Consider the following 27,296-nt stretch of genomic DNA (forward strand, 5'->3'; position numbering starts at 1 on the left):
CCAGAAATTGGAGATGGAATTCACCCTCTATAGAAGATGCCAGAGAACGGAGAAAACGCATGAAATCTTTGAATACATCATTGCTTTGTAGCCTCTTCTGTGACCTTCAAGAAGTCATTTAACCTTCTTAATCCATCAAATTCACTCCTAGATTTGAGTTCTCTATGCTATCATATTCCTGTTTGATTTCACACACTAATAGCGCTTGAAAGTTTGCCTTCCTTAAGACATTGTCTTGTAATTATGGCAGGGCTTTGGGTATAGGATATGCAGTATTTAAGCCTTTTGATAAAATGTAAAAAGCTCACAGCTATTTTAACACATTTTTGCATGGGTGTGGGGATTTCTTGCCTTTTTTGTTCCCCTCCTCTTAAAGAAAATGAAAAATGACTTCAAGATGAGATCTCGACTATGGAAGAGTGGCTACTCAGTGACCACGTATAGAGGAGATGACTAGAAATACGTACTTCGGAGCTTAAAAAAATCCTAATTTCCATACTGCTTTCAGTTTAAACATCTCAAAGTCTCAGAGCATTAACCATTTCCTGGTGCTATTTTGTACCTATTAGGAATACAGTTTAAATTCTTTTTATTTTTTTAAAGTTTATTTCTTTGAGAGAGAGCACAAGTGGGGGATGGGCAGAGAGAAAGAGAATTCCAAGCTGGGTCTGTGCCATCAGTGCAGAGCCCAATGTGGGGTTCACACTTACCAACTGTGTGATCATGACCTGAGCCAAGATCAAGAATCATATGCTTAACTCAACCTGTGTTGAGATACCCAGGTGCCCTAACACCTTGCATTCTAAAGGAAGCTTAGAAGTTCTGATTGAAGAACAAAGACATAAAAAATATAAAGAAATGACAATAACTTGTACTGATAGCTGTTGTTAACATTATGGTTGTGAAAATAAGTTAAATGAAGCAGCATCTATTCCTTGGTGATTTTTTTTTTACTGTTCACATATGCTGGGAAGTCTGAGGACCTTTAATAACCTTCAATGCTTACTGATTCAGATGCTTATAATTTGATACCAGTGAAGTGCATCACTAGAGAAACCAGCAGCAAAGCCATAAAACCTTTGATTTACATCTTGGGGCTATCTGGAGTGAAATTGCTTTTCCTTTGTGGGCTGCACTCAGAAAGAGACCTCATCATTGGTGGGAAAGCGATTTGAGCTTTATGGTTTCCAAGGAAGATCAATTTTCATTTATTAATAATATCTCATTATGTGGTCCTTAAGTGAAGGATAAATAATTCTTGCTGTATCATGGGTATTACATGGTACTTTTAAGTGCTTTTGTTAAGTGCTTTCTCATTTAGTTAGAGACAGAGCAAAGTAGCTGCTGAAGAATCCTCATTTTAAAACCTGGCTATAAGTTATTGCTCTCCTGTAGTTTTTTTGGGCATATGCTTAGGGAAAAGGTGATGGCTAATGAAAAATATAATTATGTTCTCTTTCCTTGGCTAGGAAGCACAGGTGTGCACACTTTCTGGTAAGCCTGATTCTTAAAAACAAAAGAGCTTTGTGGCAACACAATTGATTAAGAAGGAAAGTACGGAGGATGATGACCTTTGTACAATGACAGAGAAAGATGAAATTGGTTTGAAGTTAAAAAAAAAAGAAAAAAAATAGATTCATTAGACAGTCTGAGGTTTCTATGGAAGGTGACTTTTTCCTTTCCTAATGATTAAAAAAATTCTTAGCAATTCTAAGAAATGGTTCAGTTATTGGTGATATGGTTACCAAGTTTTAGGGAATCTCAAAGACACAAAGGGAGAACTAACTGATTCCTTGTGGTTTCTACTAGCCGAGTGATCTAGTTTAGAAAACCAGACATAGGAAGATAGTATAACTAACTTTACAGAAGTCTAGAAAAAAATGGATAATTAAAGAGCAGCCTGGGTTTAATCTTCATGTTGTATATGAGGATTGAGATTTCCTTTTTGTTGCCCTGCATGATCCTAAAAGTTTAGTTATCCAAGCTCAGGGTGGCAACTTGAAGTGAAAATTGGTGTCTGCCTTTACTGGGAAGGTTTCTGAGGTCAGTTTCAAGGGAAGAAAGGCCTTGGTTGATTAGTGATGCCAGGAGGGAAGGGTAATGGCAGTGTAGTGTGTCCACCATCCAAGTGCTAGATAAGAGGTTGGCAAGCTTTTTCTATAAAAGGCCAGATAGTAAATATTTTAGACTTTGTAGGGCATGCAGTCACTCACTCAGCACTGCCACTGTAGTGTGCAAGCAGCTATAGACAATATAAAAATGAAAACAATTGAGAGTGATTGTGTTCCAATAAAACTTTATTTACAAAAACAGGCAGCAGACCAGATTTAGCCTATGAGCAGTAGTTTGCTGATGCCTCTTGAGTAGACTATTGACCAAGACCTACCTGAGTCAGAGTGGCTAGCTCCCAGCTAATGCCATTGTATTTCTCCAGACACTCTAATCTTTGTGTAAATGCTTCACCCACTGTAGAATCTATTGTGCTTCCACTGAGATTGTCTGGCAACATACTTTCTCAAGGGTAAATGCTGCAGGGGAGGAAAGCTGTGTTACAGTAAATTCTGATGCTTTGTCAAAGGAAGTATTTCGGCAGCACAACTCGAAATGCATGTGCTCACCTTGGCTACATTGGAAGCAAATTTCTGGGGGAACTGACAGAGCATAAAATTAGGTCTATTGAGAAGGAATGCAAGCCCCAAGGTATGGCTAAACTGAGACAGCAGGATGAAGAAAATTAACAGTGGGATAACTTACGAGCTTTAAAAGTACAATATTTTTCATAGGATCAGTGCCTCCTGAGAATGATATTTTATGCAGTTTATTCAATCTTTATTGCTTGAGTAGATTAGAAACTCATCCTGTATAACCTGAATGAAATATCTCCAATTACAATATCTTCTATTATTATGCCTCCCAGATCCTGCCAAGTCACACCTGCACAGGCCTGACTCTGAACAGAGTGCCATTGTGAGTGTACTTTCTAGAAAGGAAGCTTTAATCCATTCCTAGTCAAAAGGAAATTCTAGTTTCCTGCCAAGATAATAGTACGTTTTGGCCTAAGTGTAAGCCAAGTCGGTAAGGTCCTATGTTACAAGACTTGAGCAATGTAGGCTCACCTATTGAAAAAATGATTCCTCTAAAATTTACTTAAATGCTTGAACTTTCTAAATTTATAGTTAGTCTTGAAAGCCCTGTATCTCAAATATGCAAAACAAAGGCATTGAGTAAAAGGGAAAAGAAAGATTCTTTAGGAAAAATTAGAAAAAAATTTTTTAAATGTTTTATTTATTTTTGAGAAAGAGAGAGTACAATCGGGGGAGGGGCAGAAAGAGAGGGAGACACAGAATCCAAAGAAAGCTCCAGGCTCTGAGCTGTCAGCACAGAGCCCGACATGGGGCTTGAACTTGTGAACCGGCCAGAAGTTGAATACTCAACTGACTGAGCCACCCAGGTGCCCCAAGAAAAAAATTTTTAATTTTAGCAGAGACAATGGAAATAATAATATGGCTATGAATTAGGCATGTCAGTCACAAGAAAGATGCTGAGGTTCTTTTTGAAATGGGGACAACTTCCAATTTCATGATGAATCTGATTCAAGTTCAGTGTTCCTATTTTTATGGATTCATCTTTCCAGTTTCAGTAATTCACAGTTGTGAAATAGAAATCCTTTCCCATTTGAAGTGAAGGATATATTTGGAACTAATACAGAGAACAGTACATAGTAAAAGGAGGTAGAGGGAATCAAATGCCATGGAAATGTGGCAGAATTCAATTTTTTACATCATAACTCAGATGCGCACAAAGATACTGTCCTTCATATGTCTACAGGTGGGGATGGTGGGAAAACGCCACCCTTACTTTTGCTGCTGGTAGAACAAAAACTGTAAAGCTATCCCTATTGGTCTTCAGCCAGTTTCAAGTCAACTTTGTTTTGTTTCTCTTCTCCAAAAAATTCTCCCCTCGTCTTCTTTTCCAACTTAGCATAAGGAGCAGAGAATCCTTAGAGCCTGTAGAGAGAGGACTCCTTGGTACAGGTACTGTCCTTCTTTGCTGAATTCTCCTGATATTTGGTTGACCTCTGGTCTCTCAGTTTTGGCATCTGTCTTTATTTCATCCTCCACTAAAGCGACTGTGGGGCTAATTGTTACTTGAGGTCTGTATTCTCTTTGTGGTTAGAAATCACCTACTCTGCCCCATCCAACTGTTGCTATAAGCCTATCTTGGTTCTTGTTTGGATAAAGCTTCTGAGTCCTAACCAGGCCCCATTTTTAGCTCCTGATGTGTAGGCCCTCCCCTCCTTGCTTCAACATGGGAGTAACCATTTCCCATAGGCCTTGCCTTTGCATGCCAAGTTGATATTTCTGTTCTGATGCAGCTGCATCAGCCTAGAGGCACTCTGAAAGGTGCTCTCCTCCCAAGAAACCAAATGTGAACTAGGGAAAAAGCCCCTCTCCTTGACCTCTCCCAACCTCTTTGGAGATGCTGCATTCTTAGAGGCCTCCTTGATTCAGGTCTTAGAGCAGCGGCTCTAGATATGAGATCCTTGAGGGTCCTTGGCATAAAGGATCCTCATGTCCACTCTGAAGTCTCTCTTTCTACTGAGATTTCTGTTCCTCCCACTGACTCCTACAAAGGGGCTGCCCTATGTCCTCCTGAACATCACAGCAAACTGTTGTGGTCCTTGTAGACTTAGAGTGACCAACTATCTTGGTTCACCTGGGACTGAAATGGTTTTAGAACTGAAAGTCCAGTATCCTAGGAAACCTCTTGATCCTGGGCAAACACTGAAGGTTGCTTACCCTGCCTTTGACAAATTAACTTCATGGCCAAGCTTTAGTGGCCAAAAAGCTTTAGGGGAAGGAAAAATAGATTCTCAGAAAAAAAGCCACATCAAAAGTATAGAACTACAAAATATTTTTCTTCACTATAGAAATAATGGTCGAAAGTTTGTTTCTATTACACCTAGCAACTAATTTGTTGAAAAGGAGCTGGTGTCCCAGCAGAAGTAGAAACTGGCCAGAAACCAATTTGTGGAAAGTTAAGTGGCTGCCACATTTGTAAAAACCTCTTTCTCATTGTAGAAGTTTTTGGTCCAGAAAGCTAATCATATTCAAATTTTTGAACAACTTGAGTCATTTCAGAGCATATTTACTGCAATGTAACTTTTAATCTGAGTCCTGAAATAAATTTCAAACTTGGACGTGCAAGTGGATATTTTCATTGTGTTAAAGCAATATCCATTCGGTTTATATTATAATGTTTGAAGTTGAATTAAAAAATGAGGATAGGATTGGAAACTATCAGCAGATTACTAAAACTATGCTTGATTTTAGGCTGTCAAAGGAATGCCAGGTAGCTTAACCTGGGTGTGGGCATGATAGCTCTTGTTAGCATGAGGCAGGCAGCCTGAGATGGGCCTGTGTTGGAAGGGTCCAAGAGGCAGCAAAAAGGGACCACTACACCAGGCCTGTCCATGTCTTAAAGGCACATCCCAAGCCAGTGATGATTCAGGTGACAGACAGCTTTGAAGTTTCTAAGGGGGCAGTAGCTATATTCCAATAAGTAGGTTTAGGGGAAGCCCAGGAGAGAGGACATGGAGACAGAGGAGGATGATGGGCTAGGTGGACAGCTGTTGAGCAGCAGAGGGCTAGCCTTAGGGTAACAGGGCAGAGTTGAAAGACCAGCAGAAGTAAGAAGTCCGTTACCTCAACAGAAGTTTGATCCTGGAGCGGGTGTATGGGAGCAGAAGAGATCATCCAAAGGACCACTTAGCCCAGTGACCTTTAGTGGAGCTGCTAACACTGGATGTCATCAGAAGCTGTAAAGACCAAGGGAGCCAAGTGGGTGGTTGTGCTACAGCTAACAGAACATTACACTACCTATGTTCAAATGCAGTTTGGCCCCTGGGACCAGATGAGCCTTCAGACTGGGACAACCTGGAGGAGCAGGGAAGATACAGGCAGGTAAATAAGATTAGGGACATAGCTGCCTGCTCAAGTGCTATTTTATTAAATTGCCTTACAGGTTGCCTACTGCCAACAGAAACCTTCTTTCATCAGAGTATTAAATTGAAGTATGATTATAAGCAGGAAGGGATTCATTTATTTACATGTTCATTTTTAATATTTATTCTCTAGTAACTGCCTGTATTGGATTCTGGGGATCCAGTGGTGAAAAAATGAGACCAAGTCAAAGGAAGAGTTGGATTCTTGACAGAGGAATCAGAAAACTATACAGATATTTGTGGAGCTGGAATAGGAGAGTCAGAGAGGGTGTAGAAGCACATTGGAGGGCATCCAATTAATCCAGGCTGGGAGGGCTTTCAGCTAGTATAACCTTCTCATTTTATAGTGGGAGAGAGAAAAGATTACGTAAGTTACTTTGTGTCACTGAAAACATCAAGGCTTATGTCCTCTGTGGCAAGAATGTTATCGTCTAGGTGATCCTAGGTACTTGGTTAAGCAAAGCCTTGCCCGAGCTCTTGTAGGACCAGTGGCCCCACATCCTTCCTCCACATGGTGAGACCATACTTGGTCTCACCTCCTCTCAAGACTCCAGGTGATGGGAACACAGGCATGCGACTCCCATGAGTGGTGGGCATTAAGTTCAGATTATTTCTCCATTTGCAAGGCTGCTGTCTTGTTTGCCCTGTACAAGATGGTTGAATTCCAGGGTGGCCACCAACCCCTCCTGGAGCACAGCCCATTACATGTCCCGGCCTCCACATACCTCTCTGTGGGATTCTGACAACTTAGAGGACTATATGCCTCATCTGACTCACCTGCTTGGGAGTTTCCCTGAGACTGTTGCTTCACCCCTGCCCTGCATAATGTTGTGCTATTTGCTTTCATCTGTCCTGCCAAGCTTTCTTTTGAATCTGCCATGTGATGAGGTTTTGGGGGTGATCGTGGGGTTCGTGGCATCCAGAGCTGATGGCCAAGAAAGAATTCTTGAAGACGTCTTTGGTGCAAAAAGGTGATTTTATTAAAGCACAGGGACAGGACCTGTGGGCAGGAAGAGCTGCCCTGGGGACCATGAGGAGAGACTGGTTATATACTATGGAGTTGGGGGAGGTAAAGTCCATGGGAAGTTTCTACTGGGATTTTCATATGCTAAAGAAGAGTCCCAGGATAGTGGAGGCCTAACTATTGTCAAGCTAAGGTTGTTTTTCCCTCTAGCAACCTGGAGAAGTGTTTTACTCTACCAGCCTCAAATATTTGTCAGTGGGCTGCAGGTTATAAGGAAATTGGGTTCTATCTGCCATTTCTGTCTGCCTTTGTTTTCCACATCACCATGCATTCAACACATGGGCAAATGTTCAGGATAAACCTCTGAATGGGTGCAAAACAAAACCAGTACAAATCAAGAATTTGATAGGCAATGCTCAGTGCCATACAGAGTCTGAAAAGTAGGTTGTGGCCCTACTTCCATGTGGTAACCCCCATTAGGAAATTAAATAACCTTACAGAGTATTCACTAAGTGTTCTGGTCACCTCGGGTGAAAAGAAAAAGTAAGATATGTAACACTCTCTTGGAGTGCAAAAACTATTTGGTGGAACAACTGTGCAGTACTGGGGAGTGGAGATCTGTGATTAAATTTCAGTTCTGCCCCTCTGAGTTTGGGTTAGTCACTTAACCTTTTAACATTTTTAAAAATTGGCTAATACTAAGGATACTTTAGAGTTGTGGTAATTGAATAAAAAGTAAACTCGCTGAGCACAACACAGAGCCTGGAATAGTACTGATGCTCTGTAAATGTTTACCAAGTTGAGTAGTGCTAACACGTATGCATTAATAGGGAAGAACCCCAAAGAGCACGCAAAACAGCATATAATCAAGTGCTAAATTGTGTGGAACACAATGGAGGAAGTCATGGAGGCTTATTCACAAGTGGGCTTGATGAAAAATTAGCTGTCACATTGGGGTAATGAATTTCACATGGACTCAGTCACAGGCTGTAGCCGGTTAGATGCTGAATCTGTAATTTTACATCAGATGGAAAGTATTTACGTTTTTCTGATTTTAAACAACATAGACATGTTGTAGAAAATATGAGAGGTATAGAAATGTTTTAAAATCAAATCAACTGTAAACTCATTTTTAGAGATAACCTTATTAATATTTAAAGAATATATCCATAGATGCTTTTTTATATCATGCTTGTGTTTGTGTGGTGAGAAATTTCTCCTTTAAAATTTTTTTTTGAAATACTGTGTTTTTAATAGATACAAAACCCAGTAATTCATTTCTGGATGTACTACATTGTTTTAATTATTCTTTTTATCTGTCAGAAAAGTTCCTTTTTTTATTTGCAGTTAGCAATTCTGAGGTTCAATCTTTGCTGTTATTTGAGATTATTTCCTTAGAACAGAGTCCTGGAGGGGTACCTGGGTGGCATAGCTGGTTAAGCATCTGACCTTGGCTGAGGTCATGATCTCATGGTTGGTGAGCTTGAACCCCCTTTGGGCTCTGTATTTCTCTCCCTCTCTGCCCCTCGTGGGATTCTCTCTCTCTCCCTCTCTGTATGCCTCTCCCTCACTTGTGGTCTTTCTCACCAAAACAAACTTAAAAGACCAGAGTCCTAGAGGTGGAATTGAATGATCAAGTCAAAGTGTATGAACATTTTAAGGTTCTTAATATGAATTTCCAAATTCCTTTCCAGGAAAGTTGTTCCAGTGCATTTCTATCAGGCACAATTCATGAGCAAGCCCATCTCACACGTCCTCATGCAAAAGTATAATTAGTATTTAAAAATATTAAAAAAAATGTTTATTTTTGAGAGAGAGAGGGAGGGAGGGAGAATATGAGCAGGGGAGGGGTGGAGAGAGAGGGAGGCACAGAATACGAAGCAGCCTCTAGGCTCTGAGCTGTCAGCACAGAACCTGACACGGGGTTCGAACCCACCATGAGATCATGACCTGACTGAAGTTGGATGCTTAACTGACTGAGCCACACAAGTGCCACAATACAGTTTTGGGTTTTTAAAAAATTTTCACATAGTCCAAACTTTTTTCCCTTAGTGATATTTTCTCATGCTTATGTTTCTTTGTCTCATTATCACTTAAATACTTGTCTTTAATTCCAAAATTTTAAAAAACAGTTATTTTTAAAGAAATGTCTCTTTAATATCTGTTTAAAAAGTTAATAGATGTAATGTGGCCTTAAGAATACATGCATAAATCTTTTTTTTTTTTTTCAAATTTTTATTTAAATTCTAGTTAACATAGAGTGCAGTATTGGTTTCAGGAGTAGAATTTAGTGATTAATGTTACTATGTATAGAAATGTAGTCTAAGATAAGTCACCATTTCAGATAAGTAAAGAAAGATTTGTCAATAAATATTTTAGGCAATCTAGTTCTTTATTGTTTTACTTACATGTTTTTCTTATTGCTATTATCCTTGTTTCTGTTTTCAGTTTTGTGTATGGACTCTTATTTCCTTGCTTGTGTTTTCTCTAGTATTTTTGATCTACATAGTTTACGTTTTTACTAGTGTTTAAATTTAGCTTTCAAAGGCATACTTTGCTCTGTGTTTTTTTATTGATAAACCATGAAATGTTACCTTTTGAGACTTTTCCACTCAAGGCAAGTTTATATTACTTTCGTTTTCTTCAGCTGTATGTGGAATTCATTTTGTAATTTAGGATTTTTTCAGTTTTATTTTTATCAGTCTTTTCCTTATATTTTAGACATAATATAGAAAATCTACATTACTGTGTAGATGTTTATGTAATCCAAAATGTATATATTTGCACACACACTGTATATATCCATACAAATACTTATGCTATTGACAGTGATCATTTCCAAAGCAGCTTTATAATCGTTATTTAAACTTACTTTAAAACAGGAACATGGGCATTTATTTTCTCTTTTCATTTTCTTTACCCATGAAGAATAACTTGGCTAGGGAAGAATTTTATAGATTAAAATGTTTGCCTGCCAAAATCATGTTGCATTGCTCTGTTGAAATCCAGTATTTCAGAGAAGTCTAAGGCCAACTTGATTTTTGTTTTCAGATTACTTTTTTTCTAAAAAATCTGGATGCTTGAAATAGTTCCCCCTATAAACCAATAATCATGTACTATATGGATGTGGTTCATTTTCTCATTAATATTTCTTAGTATGTGGTAGACTTTTCCTACCATTATATTTTCTTTCAGAGCTGTTGATATGCCCTGGGATATGTAGAGTTCTTATGATATGTCTAATTCTCATGTTTAATAGTAAGTTTCTGGGAGCTTCTATTGCAGGATTGTAGATATCTGGTTGCAGCTTCCTGTTTGGGTAGGAAACTTTACCTCAAAGCTTTCAAGCACATGTTTCCCAACAGGACAGGGATAGGTACTTGGACGGAGCAGGAAACTGAGGCAGAGTCCAGTGGAAGTCTCAGCTCCTGAATTGTCTAATCTTCCTTCACTCAGGAAGGAGTAGGCAGGCACTGGGGGCAGACACAAACTGGTCTCTGTGTGGGTGTGGGCAGGGCATGAAAGCAGGGAATAGGAGTTAGTTTCCCAGATGGGGGCAGATCAGGGACAGGGAAAGATCCAAGGTCCAGTTCAGAGGAATCAGTGGAGGCCAAGAATGAGATCTCAAGAAAAAGTTTGGCATAAAGAGCAGATAATAGGGACTAATAAGAAAGGCAGAACCCACCCCATACTATCTGGATTAGAAGTATGTGTGGCCAGCAGAACTTTATATGATGATGGAAATGTTTTATGTCTACACTATTTAATATGATAGCCACTATTCACTGTGGCTATTGAGTACTGAAGAACTGGATTTTAAAATTAATTTAATTTCAATAGCCTCATGCAAATAGTGGCTACAGTACTGAACAATGCAGCTCCAGAGAAGCTTCTTCTGACTAGGAAGGGAGCCATGGGAGGCTGCAGGGTTAACTCCAATAGTATCAACTTCCTAAACAGTGAAAGTTCATCCCAGGGTTGGCAATAGATTGACTGTAAGCCTTGTTATTTGATATTGGGAAGTACTATCACTTCCTGTGTCTTCATAGATTCTTTGGTGGAAATTTGGGAAGCACTGCACGGAGGTGTGAAATATATATAATGTGAAATACCATTTTAGAGCATAAGTGTACCATATTCTTCTCCCTTTTTTCCCCCTGCTTGCCTGTGTGCCTGTCATCACTTTGTAAACAATGGTAACAATCCTTAAGCCAGGGTTTAAAAAAATCACTTTTTCTTCTACTTCCTTCTCTTTGGGGCCCTTTGGAACCATATTTTATTCATACAAAAATGAGTGTTGAGCTGTTTATGGCAGGTGGGTGGGGTGGCACATAGAGAAGAAATACGTTCTTTCAAATTCTTAGGTCAGAGCTTATCTTAGCCATTTTACAGTAGTATCTTCCTTAAAGATGCTTTAACATGAAAGAAAATTAGAATGTGTTTTCCATGTCAGGAATGATTTTTTAGGGTAGTGACTATAACAGATTAAGCCAGTAATTGATTAACTGATTAATTTAGTAATCAATAAACATGGTGAGTTTTTGTTTTATGTATGTCTGTGTGCTACTCTGCAAGAGAAAACGATAATGTGATGGGATGTACAGTATGGAGGATGCTGTAGGGATTTTTGAGTTAAAATAAAGGTCCAAGAAAGATAAAAATTAATACTTGCTTATGTATTAAGTATATTTACTTTGTGGAAAAGAATGTGATTAGATGAAATTTGGAAAGCCCTAGAAAAACTGGGACATGGTTTTTATATGCACTGACAGTTTTTACCTTAGAGAAGGTGATATTCTAGCTAAGGAAATAAGATATTTACAAAAATGTAGGTAGCCTGCCCAAGGAGCAATACTGAGCACCAACAGATTACAGTAATTAAAAAAAAAATTTTTTTAAATGTTTGTTTTTGAGAAACAGAGCACAATCGAGGGGGGAGCAGAGAGAGAGGGAGACACAGAATCCAAAGCAGTCTCCAGGCTCTGAGCTGTCAGCACAGAGCCTGACATGGGGCTCGAACTCAAAAACCATGAGATCATGACCTGAGCTGAAATCAGATGCTTAACCGACTGAGCCACCCAGGTGCCTCAATATTATAGTCATTTGTTTTTAATTAAAAATTGATCTTTGAGACTTTCTACGAAGACACAAAAACTTCTGCAGTACTCCTTCACCTTCTCTTCTTTATGATCGTATCTTACAGCTTTAATATTTCCTTTATAAGAGTAGGATCTAGGGTAAATCAGAATGAATGATGTGTGTTGTATCTACTACATGCCAGGCACTGGGCTAGGTGCTGGTCAGGGGCAGAAATGCCCTTCACCTAGACAACACTGCAAAAACATAATGGATTTACACTTGACACAAATAATTTCTGCTGCAGAAAGAGAATAAAGTGTGACAGAATCCAGAGGGGGCTTTCAGTCACAACAGAGCTAATGTGCTACTACTCTGAAGTGCAAGTGGAAAGCTTTTGCATTATTTTTAAGTCCTTGGAAGACCTTCATTTTATTTTTTCTGCTTTTTGCCTTGGTAAACCTTAGCATCAGATTGAAGGAATTTTATGTTTTAAGAAAAGAGTGAATGGAAAGGAAGGGAGACCATAAAAAGTCAACCACTCCAGTCTTCCCTCCCCCACCACCATGACATGGGCTGTTGATGATGGAACATTTGAAAAGTTTTGCGTTGACTGTAGCTTTTTCTGGGCTGCCAGGTAATGGCATCTCTAAAGATCTTTGGAAACCATTTGGATACAGTAAGATTTTTTTTTCTTGGAAAAAACAATCTTGCTAACCAATACTTTCTTTTTTTTTTTTCCAATGTTGATTTGTCCATGGATCCATGTGTTTACTCTTGAGCACCCTTGAGGGAGAGTTTAGGTTATTTATAAGACAATAGAAGTACGGAGCAGAAGAGCACAGATCAAATGGCCTCTGAAAGGAGTTGCAGTGAAGTCCTGAGCTTTATTCTGTACAACCTCAGTACCTGCTAGCTTTGGTTACTTGAGATTCCCTGTATTTCTTTAATTTCCTTTTTCCAGTTATGATGGAGAGAGGAATGCAATCCACTGGCTTGCTTCTACATAAAGATAAAGAATGGTATAACTCTAAATAGATTAAGGTGATTGGTTTAGGGTGAACATATGGCAGGGTTGGTAAATGCTGTGGTGGGCAGGAGTAGGGGGGACGACCCCTCATGCATTAAAGACTGGGAAAAAATGTAATAACATGAATTACTTGCAAAGGTTCTGAGATGAAAGTTGACAGCTGGATCCTATTCTCAGTCCTAGGATTAATTCTGTGAGCCTGGTCCAAGTCATAGTAACTTGTCACGTCTCTGGTGCATTAGGGTGTGAAATAGAGTTTTTGGACATGCTACTCCATTTTCCTGTTAACACTTGATTTTTTCTTCTGGCTTTAACTGGTCTCACTCAAAATCCTCTGCTTTCCAAAGCAGTGTTAAAGGTTCACTCTACTAGAGTGGCCCTTATTGAACTACTTAGGGGTATCCATAGGCTGACCAGGGACCTATGGGCAGGCTTTCATTTGGAGGTTTCTTCTCAGAGATAAGAATTGTTACCTGACACAAATAGGCTTGATCTCTCAAAAATTGGAACCAATTAGTCCACAGGGAAGTTATTAGTTGATGATAGTTGCTGAAGCTGAAATGGCTGGTGATCATGCTGGTGTGTGGTCTTTCCTTAAGGTGTTTTTTTAAAACCAAAAGAATCTAATCTAGATTAAGCAACATAAAGATATAGCAAAAGTTGATTTGATTTCTTATCCTTTGGTTTTTGCATTGATTGAGGAAATTGTTGGCTCACATCTTTTTCCTTTATGCAGTATTCCCTAGAGCAGCATTTCTCAATATGTTTTTTTATTTCATTTATTTTTTAAATTTACTTCCAAATTAATTAGCATATAGTGCAACAAGATTTCAGGGGTTGATTCCTTAATGCCCCTTATGCATTTAGCCCATCCCCCCTCCCACAACCCCTCCAGTAACCCTCTGTTCTCCATATTTAAGAGTCTCTTATGTTTCATCCCCCTCCTTGTTTTTATTTTATTTTTGCTTCGTTCTCCTATGTTCAGCTGTTTTGTATCTTAAAGTCCTCATATGAGTGAAGTCATATGATATTTGTCTTTGACTCATTTCGCTTAGCATAATACGCTCTAGTTCCATCCATGTAGTTGCAAATGGCAAGATTTCCTTCTTTTTGATTACTGAGTAATACTCCATCATATACATATACCACATCTTCTTTATCCATTCATCTGTTGATGGACATTTGGGCTCTTCCCATACTTTGGCTATTCTTGATAGTGCTGCTCTAAACGTTGGGGTACATGTGTCCCTTCGAAACAGCACACCTGTATCCCTTGGATAAATACCTAGTAGTGCAATTGCTGGGTTGTAGGGTAGTTCTATTTTTATTTTTTGAGGAATCTCCATAATGTTTTAAAGAGTGGCTGCACCAGTTTACATTCCCACCAGCAGTGCAAAAGAGATCCTCTTTCTCTGCATCCCTGCCAACATCTGTTGTTGCCTGAATTATTCATGTTAGCCATTCTGGCTGGTGTGAGGTGGTATCTTATTGTGGTTTTGATTTGTATTTCCCTGATGAGTGATGTGGAGCATGTTTTCACGTGTTGGTTGGCCATCTGGATGTCTTCTTTGGAGAAGTGTCTATTCATGTCTTCTGCCCATTTCTTCACTGGATTATTTGTTTTTTGGGTGTCGAGTTTGATAAGTTCTTTATAGATTTTTGATACTAATTCTTTACATGATCATTTGCAAGTATCTTCTTCTATTTTGTTGGTTGCCTTGTAGTTTTGCTGATTGTTTCCTGTGCGGAAGCTTTTTTTTTTTTTTTTTTTTTGATGAGGTCCCACTAGTTCATTTTTGCTTTTGTTTCCTTTGCCTCTGGAGATGTGTTGAGTAAGAAGTTGCTGTGGCCAAGGTTAAAGAGGTTTTTGCCTGCTTTCTCGAGAATTTTGATAGCTTCCTGTCTCACATTTAGGTCTTTCATCCATTTTGAGTTTATTTTTGTGTATGGGCTAAGAAAGTGGTCCAGGTTCATTCTTCATGTCGCTGTGCAGTTTTCCCAGCACCACTTGCTAAAGAGACTGTCTTTATTCCATTGGATATTCTTTCCTGCTTTGTCAAAGATTAGTTGGCCATACATTTGTGGGTCCATTTCTGGGTTCTCTGTTCCATTTATCTGAGTGTCTGTTTTTCTGCCAGTACCATACTGTCTTGATGATTACAGCTTTGTAATACAGCTTGAAGTCCTGGATTGTGATGTCTTCAGCTTTGGTTTTCTTTTTCAAGATTGCTTTGGCTATTCAGGGTCTTTTCTGGTTCCGTACAAATTTTACGATTGTTTGTTCTAGCTCTGTGAAGAATGCTTGGTATTATTTTGATAGGTGTTGCATTGAATATGTAGATTGCTTTGGGCAGTATTGACATTTTAATAATATTCTTTATATCCAGGAGCATGGAATATTTTTCCAGTTTTTTGTGTCTTCCATTTCTTTCATAAGCTTTCTATAGTTTTCACTATATACATCTTTCACCTCTTTGGTTAGATTTATTCCTAGGTATTTTAAGGTTTTTGATGCCAAGTGTAAATGGGATCAATTCCTTGATTTCTCTTTCTGTTGCTTCATTAGTGGTATATAGGAATGCAACTGATTGCTGTACATTGATTTTATATCCTGCAACTTTGCTGAATTCATGGATCAGTTCTAGCAGTTTTTTGGTGGACTCTTTAGAGTATCATGTCATATGTGAAGAGTGAAAGTTTTGGCCTCCTCCTGGGCAATTTGGATGCCTTTTATTTCTTTGTGTTGTCTGATTGCTGAGGCTAAGACTTTCTATACTCTGTTGAACAACATCCCTGTCTTGTTCCTGACCTTTGGGGGAAAAGCTCTCAGTTTTTCCCCATTGAGGATGATACTAGCATTGGGTCTTTCATATATGGCTTTTATGATCTTCAGGCATGATCCTTCTATCCCCACTTTCTTGAGGGTTTTTATCAATAAAGGATGCTGTATTTTGTCAAATGCTTTCTCTGCATGTATTGAGAGGATCATGTGATTCTTTTCCTTTCTTTTATTGATGTGATGAATCACACTGATAGTTTTGCAGATATTGAACCAGCCCTGCCTCCCAGGTATAAATCCCACTTGTTTGTGATGAATAATTTTTTTTAATGTATTGTTGGATCCGGTTGCTAATACCATGTTGAGGATTTTTGCATGAATGTTCATCAGGGAAATTGGTCTATAGTTCTCCTTTTCAGTGGAGTCTTTTTCTGGTTTTGGAATCAAGGTAATGCTGGCTTCACAGAAAGAGTTTGGAAGTTTTCCTTCCATTTCTATTTTTTGGAATAGTTTCAAGAGAATAGGTGTTAACTCTTCTTTAAATGTTTGGTAGAATTCCCCTGGAAAGCCATCTGGCCCTGGACTCTTGTTTTTTGGGGATATTTTTGATTACTAATTCAACTTCTTTACTGGTTATGGGTCTGTTCAAATTTTCTGTTTCTTCCTGTTTCAGTTTTGGTCGTTTATATGTTTCTAGGAATTTGTCCATTTCTTCCATATTACCTATTTTATTGGTATATAATTGCTTATAATATTCTCTTATTATTGTTTGTATTTCTGCTGTGTTGGTTGTGATCTCTCCTCTTTCATTCTCGATTTTATTTATTTGGGTCCTTTCCTTTTTATTTTTGATCAAACTGGCTAGAGGTTTATCAATTTTGTTAATTCTTTCAAAGAACCAGCTCTGGTTTCATAGATCTGTTCTGTTTGGTTTTTTGTTTGTTTTGGTTTTGGTTTCAATAGCATTGATTTCTCCTGTAGCCTTTATTATTTCCTGTTTTCTGCTGGTTTTGGGTTTTATTTGCTGTTTTTTCCCCATCTTTTTAAGGTGAAAGGTTAGGTTGTGTATCTGAGACCTTTCTTTCTTCTTTGAGAAGGCCTGGATTGCTATATACTTTCTTCTTATAACTGCCTTTGCTGCATCCCAGAGGTTTTGGGCTTTAGTTTTATCATTTTCATTGGCTCCATGTACTTTTTAATTTTCTCTTTAACTTCTTGGTTAGCCCATTCATTCTTTAGTAGGATGTTCTTTAGTATCCAAGTATTTGTTATCTTTCCAAATTTTTTCTTGTGGTTGATTTTGAATCATAGTGTTGTGGTCTGAAAATATACACTGTGTGATCTTGATCTTTTTGTACTTGTTGAGGGCTGATTTCTGTCTCAGTATGTGATCTATTCTGGAGAACATCCATGTGCATTGGAGAAGAATGTGTATTCAGCTGCTTTAGGGTGAAGTGTTGTGAATATATCTGTTAAGTCCACCTGGTGGTCCAGTGTGTCATTCAAAACCATTGTTTCCTTGTTGATTTTCTGTTTAGATGATACTGTAAGTGGGGTGTTTATGTTTGTGATTGATTTATATATTTGGGTGCTAACACATTTGGAGCATAATGTTTGCAATTGTTAGGTCTTGGTGGATAGACCCCTTAGTTATATAATGCCCTTCTGCATCTGTTATAGTCTTTAAAAAAAAATTTTTTTTTCAACGTTTATTTATTTTTGGGACAGAGAGAGACACAGCATGAACGGGGGAGGGGCAGAGAGAGAGGGAGACACAGAATCGGAAACAGGCTCCAGGCTCTGAGCCATCAGCCCAGAGCCTGACGCGGGGCTCGAACTCACGGACTGCGAGATCGTGACCTGGCTGAAGTCGGATGCTTAACCGACTGCGCCACCCAGGCGCCCCTGCATCTGTTATAGTCTTTAAAATCTAGATTGTCTGATATAAGTATGGCTACTCTGGCTTTCTTTTGTCAGCCATTAGCATGATAGATGGTTCTCCATCCCCTTACTTTCAATCTGAAGGTGTCTTTAGGTCTAAAGTGGGTCTCTTGTAAACACCATATAGATGGATCTTGTTTTCTTACCTATTCTGTTTCCCTATGTCTTTTGATTGGAGCATTTAGTCCATCGACGTTTAGAGTGAGTACTGAAAGATAAGAATTTATTGCCATTATGATGCTTGTAGAGTTGGAGTTTCTGGTGGTGTTCTCTGGTCCTTTCTAATCTTTGTTGCTTTTGGTCTCCCCTTCCCCCATCTTTTGTCCCCTTAGAGAGTCCCTCTTAAAATTTCTTGCAGGGCTGGTTTAGTGGTCACAAACTCCTTTAATTTTTGTTTGGGAAACTTTTTATCTCTCCTTTTATTTTGAATGACAGCCTTGCTGAGTAGAGAATTCTTGGCTGCATAGTTTTCTGATTCAGCACATTGAATGTATCCTGCCGCTCGTTTCTGGCCTGCCAAGGTTCTGTGGATAGGTCTGTTGCAAACCTGATCTGTCTTCCCTTGTAGGTTAAGGACTTTTTTTTCCCCTTGTTGCTTTCATGATTCTTTCCTTGCCTGAGTATTTTGTGAATTTGATAATGATATGCCTTGTTGATGGTCGGTTTTTTTTTTTAATCTAATGGGAATCTTCTGTGCTTCCTGGAATTTGATGTCTGTGTCTTTCCCCAGGTTAGGAAAGTTTTCTGCTGTGATTTGCTCACATAACCATTCTACCCCTTTTTCTCTCTCTTCATCTTCTGGGACCCCTACGATTCTGAAGTTGTTCTTTTTTAATGAGTCACTGATTTCTCTAAGTCTTAAATCATGCTATTTTGCCTTAGTCTCCCTCTTTTTTCTGCTTCATTATTCTCCATAAATTTGTCCTCTATATTGCTGATTTCCTGCTCTGCTTTATCCATCCTTGCTGACGTGGCATCTATTCAAGATTGCAGCTTAGTTAAAGCATTTTTTATTTCATCCTGACTAGATTTTACTTCTTTTATCTCTGCAGAAAGGCATTCTGATCTATTTTCAACCCCAGCTAGTATTCTTATCATGATTCTAAATTCTGGTTCAAACATCTTACTTGTATCTGTGTTGACTAAGTCTCTGGTTGTCATTTCTTCCTGTTCTTTGTTTTGCGGAGAACTCTGCCATTTCGTCATTTTGAAGGAAGAAAAGGAATTAATAAGGTAAAAAAAATTAAATTATAAAATTAAAAATAACCCTGTGAAAATCGAATAAATGATGCTAGGTCCTAGGTGTGTTTTGGTCTGGTTGTTGGAAGGAGATTGATAGATGAGAGAAAAAAGGAAAACGTTTGAATATTTGAAAAAATGAATACAATGAAATAGAATAAAATGGAAGTAAAATAGATTAGAAAACTTTTCAAGTAAAAATACAGTAGAAGAAAATTAAAAATATTTTTAATAAAAATTGAAAAAGAAAATAAATGTTTTCTTCCTGTATTCAAGAAAAAGAAAGGAAATGAAAAAAAATTGAGAAGATGGATCAGCAAACAGACTGAAATACGATTGAAATTATATTGTTTTCCCCTACAAGTCAAACTTTGAAGCACTTTATAGTCCATCAACTAAGCAGGTGGAGATACTTGTGTTTCTGAAGAGAGAGGTTGGCCCAGGTGCGGGGGCTTAGTGTAACAGCTTCATTCTCCACTTGATGGCGCTGGTTAGCTTACTGGAGTGGATTGTTACCACGCTTGTAGGTGTGTATGTGCATGCATGGGAGGGGTGAACATGGTGTAACCTAGCTACCCAGTTTTTAGTATTGGAACTCTGTTCTCCCTGATCAGCAGTCATACCTGTCCTTTGTCTCTGGCTTCTGTCCACTCCCTGCTTTACACTGTCTGTGACCAAGCCATCAGGTTGCCAGGTAGCACCTCCCTTATCTTAGATGCAGCAGTGTTTCCCAACCCTTTACTTTTCAGGGACTGCGGCTTTGACCCACTAGACCTTCTGGAAGAGGGTTTCACCGAGCAGTGGCCGGGAGCTGGTCACACCCAGGAAGGTTCGCAGGACTGTGCTGCTGCTGATGCCCAGAAATCGCAGCTGAGTGCCAGCCCACCCCAGAAAAAGTTCATGTGATTCAGTAGCAGCAGCTTTTCAGGGATTATGGTAAGTCACAACACACATCTGGCACCAGGCTTCCCCCTTAATGTCCTTGTTCCAGCACCAATGAATGTGGTTGTTCTCCAGGGTCCGCTGGAACCTTTGCCTTTGGGGGTGGCCGCAAGGCCTCTACCGAATGTCCTCCCAGCAGGGGAACTACCTCTTCCCACGTGCCCTGTGGACCCCCAGACTTCACTCTCTGATCCTGGGGATTTACCATTCTCACCAGACCACCACCAGGTATTGAACTGTGGAGTTTGACTCTGTGCTCCCCATGTTTATGAGTCTTAATGGAATTTAAACCCTTTCCTTTCTCCCTTTTTCATTCAGTCCCTGCAGCTGTTTCTACTTTTCCACTTCTCTCCAGCTGCTTTTGGGGAGGGGGTGCTTTTCCCCATACTCCCCCCACCCTGTGCCATCTCCATATTTTTTCCACACGCATAAGCGGCTCCCTGCTCTCGTGGCTTCTCCAGTTCCCCTCTCCCCACTGGGTACCTGCTGAGTTCTCTGGTTCAGGTTGTGCAGATTGTTGTGTTAATCCTCAAATCTGTTTTCTAAGTGTGCAGGATGGTTTAGTGTTGATCTGGCTGTATTTCATGGATGTGAGATGCAAAAAAACCTTCCATGCTGTTCTACCATCTTGGTGCCTCCTCTCAACATTTTTTTTTAAATTTTTTTTTTTAACGTTTATTTATTCCTGAGACAGAGAGAGACAGAGCATGAATGGGGGAGGGGCAGAGAGAGAGGGAGACAGAATTGGAAGCAGGCTCCAGGCTCTAAGCCATCAGCCCAGAGCCCGACGCGGGGTTTGAACTCACGGACCACGAGATCGTGACCTGAGCTGAAGTTGGACGCTTAGCCGACTGAGCCACCCAGGCGCCCCATCCTCTCAACATTTTTAATCTCAGCATTTCTTTATACTCTTCAAAGTTACTAAGGTCCCCAAAAAACTTTTGTTCACATAGGTTTTATCAGTGTTTACCATATTCAATTGAAAATGATCATAGACAAATATTTGTTTTGTTGTTAATGTGTTTAAAAACAATAAACCCATTATGTTAATATAAAAAACACTTTCTTTAGGGCAAAATCCATACACTCTAGAACAGAAAAGTTCTAGTGAGTAGAGCAGCATCATTTATTTTTGCATATTTTTAAAGTGTCTGATAACAAGAGATGACTAGATTCTCACATATTCATACTCAGTCTGTTATCATATGTTCCTTGATTGAAGTATGTGAAGAAAACCCAGCTTTACATACCTTGAAGGTAGAAAAAAAAGGAGAATTTGAATCTTTTCAGATAGTTGTAGATATTCTCCTCTAATACTATGCCAAAGTTTGATAAGTAGCAGTTTCTTAAAAATTAGTTGCAAAATAGACTGTAAAACTGTTATCAAAGGACTTTTTGTAGTGTTTTATTAAAATCCATTACATTTGAAATATATCTTTCCCCATATATAATTTTGTAAACTTATGTCTTGGTCATTTGGAAACTGCTGGTTCATTGAGTTTTTCAGATTTTCAAAACGTTGACATGATTCATCTTAAAATATGGAAAGTCACATTTATTAACATCAACAGAAAAGTCTTTAAATCTTGGAAAGTGTCAAGGTTATTATGTTGGACATGTTTTCCATAATTCCCATTTTTGCTGGAAAGCTAGTATTTTATCATTAGCAACAAATATAGTCTGTTTTCCTCAAAGTGGTGGGCTTACTTTATGTTTGAGAGAAAATGTTTTGCAAAATACTTTCTTTTTCTTCCAAGTTTTAAAATTCCACTTTGTCTTTCTTTGACTATTTCATTTAGCGTAATATCTCTAGCTTCATCCACATCATTGCAAATGGCAAGATTTCATTCTTTTTTATGGATTTTTCATTCTATATATACACAGTATTCCATTGTGTATGTATACAACATCTTCTTTGTCCATTCATCAGTCGATGGACATTTGGGCACTTTCTATAATTTGGCTATTGTAGATAATGCTGCTATAAACATTAAAGTGCATGTATCCCTTTGGATCAGTATTTTTGTGTTCTTCAGGTAAATATGTAGTAGTGCAATTGCTAGATCATAGGTAGTTCTATTTTTAACTTTGTGAGGAAACTCCATCGTGTTGTCCAGAGTGGCTACACCAGTTGCATTCCCACCAACAGTGTAAGAGGGTTCCCTTTTCTCTATATCCTCTACTTAAGTTCAAACGATCATTTTTTGCCTGTCAGTTCTTCCCAGTAAATACATTCCAGAAAGAAGTAGCTGGTTTAGGTTGCAACTCAATTTCACATGTGCTTTTCCTGAAGACAACCAGTGAATTAGATATGTTGCAGAAGAGCTTTATAGGAATCTCCTATTTTGGGGGAAGTTATATCCCAAATGTAATGGATTTTAATGTAACAGTACAAAAAGTCCATCGATACAGTTAAAGCAGAGTTTCAAAGGGTATACTCAAGGGTTGAGATTTAGTAAGATTATGGGGTACCTGGGTGGCTCTGTTGGTTAGGGCGTCTGACTTCAGCTCAGGTCATGATCTCATGGTTCATGGATTCGAGCCCCGTGTCGAGCTCTGTGCTGACAGTTCAGAGCTTGGAGCCTGCTTCAGGTTCTGTGTCTCCCTCTCTCTGCCCTTCCCCTGCTCGCTCTCTGTCTCTCTGTCTCTCAAAAATAAACATTACAAAAATAAAAATAACAGTAAGATTAAGAATATAGCTTCCCTGAGGACATTCTTAAGTGGAATGTGGAATTGGCTTTTTTTTTCCTTATAAATACATGTTGGTGAACAATACAATGATACTGATACAGTTTGGTGGTACTTGTTGCTTTCATTGTAAACCAGCACTGTTATCTACCACTATTTGTGTATGCAATGCGAATATCAACACAATGAGAAAAGCAAGTAATGCCTTAGTATTATTGTAAAAATAGTTTTGACTCTGTGGATTCCCTGTAAGTATTTCCCAGAATTCATGCAGACCTCTGGGCTCTGTGGGCCATACTTTGAGCATAGTTACCCTAGATGATAAGAATAGGTTTTAGCACACTGGTCCTTAAGCTTTTGTGTTTTATCACACGTTCAATTACCATGGATTGAATAGCAAAAGTGAAGGTATTAAAAAGCAAACGCTTTTTTTTAAAAAAGCATATTATTGAAAAGTTAAAAGAGATTCTAAAAGACTAAATACACTTCCTTGAGGATTTTGTTTTGGTCTTTACCCGAAACTCTTATTGTGTAATTTTAAGTCAATATCATGTCAAGTGTCCCATAGTTAAGGAATATGGCATTGTGTACTTAGGAGAAAGATTATCTCCCAATGAGATAAACAGAATCAGCTTCAAACAAATATGTGTATTTCAGATTCATGCAATTTATGCTTTGGAGGATTAGAAGAAGAGAACTACAGAATTACAAAAACTGTGACTTTGTGCTATAGAAGTATTACTAGAAAAAGTAAATGATTAGAATAAATTGGTAAATAGGGAGTCTACGAGGGAAGGAGATGATGATGGAGTAGGAGGACCCCAGGCTCCTCTTGATTCACATATACAACCAGATAACTATCAAATCATTCTAAATAACACTGGAAATTGACCTGAAGACTAACAGAACCCTCCAGAACTAAACAGCAGAGGCCACAATGAAGAAGGTAAAAAGTGTGGAGACATAGTTTAGGAGAGAAACAGATCCTGGCTACTATGGAGGAAAGGGAGCCATAGTCATGGAGAAGCACAAGAGAGTGGAGCACACAGGAGAAAGTAAAAGAACATTTCTACATAGCCATTGGCTGGCTGAATTTCCTAAGTTTTTGCTGCCAGTGGGGCTTAAAGCCTGGAGTTTTAAAGGCCAGTGGGCTTGGCTGGGATAGAGCCTAGAGGACACTGTGCTGCTTTTGGAGAGAAGGTGGGCAAACAACCTTGGGGGAATACAATCTGGGAATAATGATTTGAAGAATGCTTGGGGCATACAGTGTGGAAAGTATTTGCTCCTCAGAGAGCCTGTTCCCAGGAGAGAGCATTCATGGAGATTACTCTCTGGGAACAAATGAGGTTGCATCCTTTTCTTTCCCTACTCCTCTGAATAAACACAAAACTCTCTGTGGGAAGCAGTGAAATGCCAACACTTGCTGCCTAATTTACTTACACCCTGTGCTCTGGTGGAACTGCCTTTTCTAGTTATGTTTACTTCAGTCCCAACCTGGTGGACCCTTTCCCCAGAAGACCAGCACAAACCTTCACCCACACTGCATCTCTTGACTAGAGAATTTTGCAGGGCCTCAGTTCTGGTGGAGGTGATGACAGGCCTCATTTCATAAGCAGACCAGAGCACACCTAGTTAATGCTTGCCTCATTCAGGCCAAGGACCAAACACTGCCCACAGTCGGTAAGGAGAGCCTCTGCAGACAACTGGCCAGAAGAATAAAGCAGTCATGGGACGTCTGGGTGGCTCAGTTGGTTAGACGTCCAGTTTCAGCTCCGGTCATGATCTCGTGGTTCATGAGTTTGAGACCCGTGTCGGGCTCTGTGCTGACAGCTCAGAGCCTGGAGCCTGCTTCAGATTCTGTGTCTCCCTCTCTCTCTGCCCTTCCCCTGCTCACACTCTTTCTCTCAAAAATGAATAAACATTAAAAAAAAAAGTATAAAGCAGTAAGAACACAATAGTGAAGTGCATGCAGCATACACCAAACACACTTCCTGAAGTATCACTCCACGAACACGACATGGCCTCTTCTTCATAAGGCTATTACTTTCAGGAACAGGAAACGACTGGCTTTTCTAACAAACAGAAGAAAACAGAGACTTAGACAAAATGCCAAGAGAGGAGTTTATTCCAAATGAAAGAACAAGATAAAGCCACAAGCAGAAATCTAAGTGAGACATATATAAGTAACATGCCTAATGGAGAATTTAAAGCAATGATTATAAGGATACTCACTGGCAGTTGGAAAAGAACAGAAGTCTTATCAGGGAGATCCTTACCACAGAGATAAGAGATAAAAAAGAATCAGAGATGAAGAGTGCAATAAATGAGATTAGAAAAATGCTTGTGGGGTGCCTGTCTGGCTCAGTCAAACATCCAACTTCGGCTGAGGTCATGATCTTGCAGTTGGCGAGTTTGAGCCCTGCATTGGGCTCTGGGCTGACAGCTCAGAGCCTGGAGCCTGTTTCATATTCTGTGTCTCCCTCTCTCTGCCCCTCCCCTGCTCATGCTCTCTCTCTTGGAAATAAAAAATAAACATTAAAAATAATTTTGAAGAAAAGAAAGAAAAATGCTTGATACAATGCACAGTGGGCTGAAAGAAGCAGAGTAATGACTTAATGACCTAGAAGACAGTAATAGAAGGCAATGAAGCTGAACAAAAGAGTTCTGCAGAATGAGAATAGACTTAGGAACTCAGTGACTCTGTCAAACAATAACCATTGTATTGTAGGAGTCCCAGGAGAAAAAGAGTGAGAAAAGGGGGCAGAAAATTTATTTGACCACTAAACTGTCCTGCAAGAAATATTAAAAGGGGACACATTGAGTGGAAAGAAGAGATCAAAAGTCAGAGTATAAAGGCAGGAAACACAAAAGCATCAAAAATGAATATTTCTGTAGAAAATCAGTCAAGGTACTCACAAAAAAAGGATATAAAATATAGCAACATATTCCTAAAATGTTAATAGAGGAGAAAAGAATGTGTTCAAAATTAAATGACCATCAACTTAATATAGACTGCCTTTTACAGAAGAGGTTATATACAAACCTAATGGTAAGTATATATCAAGGGCTAGTAATAAACATGCAAATAATATAAAGAAATCCAAATACATCACTAAAGAAAATCAGCAAAAAGTAAAAGACAAGATCAGGGAGCCTGCTTGGGATTCTCTCTCTCCCACTTCCTCTGCCTCTCCACTCTCTTTTTCAAAATAAACAAAAAAAATTAAAAAATAAAAACCCACAAACTATTAGCAAACCAAATCCAACAATATTTTTTAAAAACTCATTCACTATGATCATGTAGAATTTATTCCTGGGTTACCAGGGTGGTTCAATAATCACCAATCAGTGTGATACACCACATTAATAAAAGAATAAGAACCATATGATCGTTTCAACAGAGGCAGAAAAAACATTTGACAAAGTAAAACATCTGTTCATGATAAAAAACCTTCAACAAAGTAGGTTTAGAGGGAACATCAATGTAATAAAGGCCATATATGAAACACTAAAGCTAATATAATTCTAAATGGGGAAAAACTGAAAGCTTTTTCCTCTATGGTAAGAAACAAGACAGGAATGTCCTCTCTCACCACTTTTATTCAATATAGTATTGGAAGTTCTGGCCACAGCAATCAGACAGTGAAAACAGATCAGGCATACAAGTAAGAAGTCAAGTTTTCACTATTTGCAGGTGAGATGGTACTCTATATGGAAAACCCAGGGACATCTGGGTGGCTCAGTCGCTTAAGCATTCAACTTCTGCTCATTCAAACTTCTTGCAGTTTGTGAGTTCAAGCCCTGCATTGGGCTCTGTCCTGAGAGCTCAGAGCCTGGAGCTTGCTTCAGATTCTGTATCTCCTACTCTCTCTGCCCCTTCCCAGCTCACACTCTGTCTCTGTCTCTCTCAAAAATAAATATTAAAAAAACAAAACCCAAAGATTCCACCAAACAATTGCTAGAACTGATAAGTTCAGTAAAGTTACAGGATCCAAAATCAATGTATAAAAATTGGTTTTATTTCTATACACCCTTAATGAAGGAATAGAAAGAGAAACTAAGGAGTTAGTCCCATTTACAACTGCACCAAAAAGCATAAGATACTTAGGAATAAATCTAACCAAACAGGTGAAAGACCTGTACTCTAAAAACTATGAAACACTAATGAAAGAAATTGCATATGACCCAAAGAAATGGAAAGACATTCTAGACTCATGGACTGGAGGAATAGATATTAAAACGTCTATAGTACCCAAACCAGTTTACACATTTAATTCAATCCCTATCAAAATACAGCATTTTTACCGAGTTAGAAAAAACATTCCTAAAATTTGTATGGAATCACAAAAGACCCCAAAGAGCCAAAGCAGTCTTGAAAAAGAAAAGCAAAGTTGGAGGCTTCACAATTCTGGACTTCAAATTATATTATAAAGCTTTAGTGACCAAGACCATATGGTACCAGCACAAAAATAGATACATAGATCGATGGAACAGAATAGAAAACCCAGAAATGAGCCCACAATTGTATGCTCAATTAATCTTCAACAAAATGGGAAGGAATATACTGTGGGGATAAAGATAGTCTCTTCAACAAATGGTGTTGGGAAAACTGGACCACTTTCTTTGACCGTAC

At 38.8% G+C, this 27,296-nt stretch overlaps 1 long non-coding RNA gene across 1 annotated transcript in view; it reads right to left on the reverse strand.

Moving 5' to 3' along the window:
- Positions 1–3,223: 3,223 nt before the first annotated feature.
- The window catches only part of LOC128314363 (uncharacterized), a 32,243-nt gene continuing 8,170 nt past the window's right edge, over positions 3,224–27,296 (reverse strand). The window contains exons 2-4 of the long non-coding RNA XR_008295912.1: positions 21,166–21,225; positions 5,706–5,818; positions 3,224–4,007 (exon numbers count right to left, since the gene is read on the reverse strand). This is a non-coding gene — a long non-coding RNA (uncharacterized LOC128314363). The remainder of the gene's footprint in view (positions 4,008–5,705; positions 5,819–21,165; positions 21,226–27,296) is intronic.

The sequence above is a fragment of the Acinonyx jubatus genome, chromosome B1 (assembly GCF_027475565.1).
Source record: "Acinonyx jubatus isolate Ajub_Pintada_27869175 chromosome B1, VMU_Ajub_asm_v1.0, whole genome shotgun sequence".
NCBI classification, from domain to species: Eukaryota; Metazoa; Chordata; class Mammalia; order Carnivora; family Felidae; genus Acinonyx; species Acinonyx jubatus.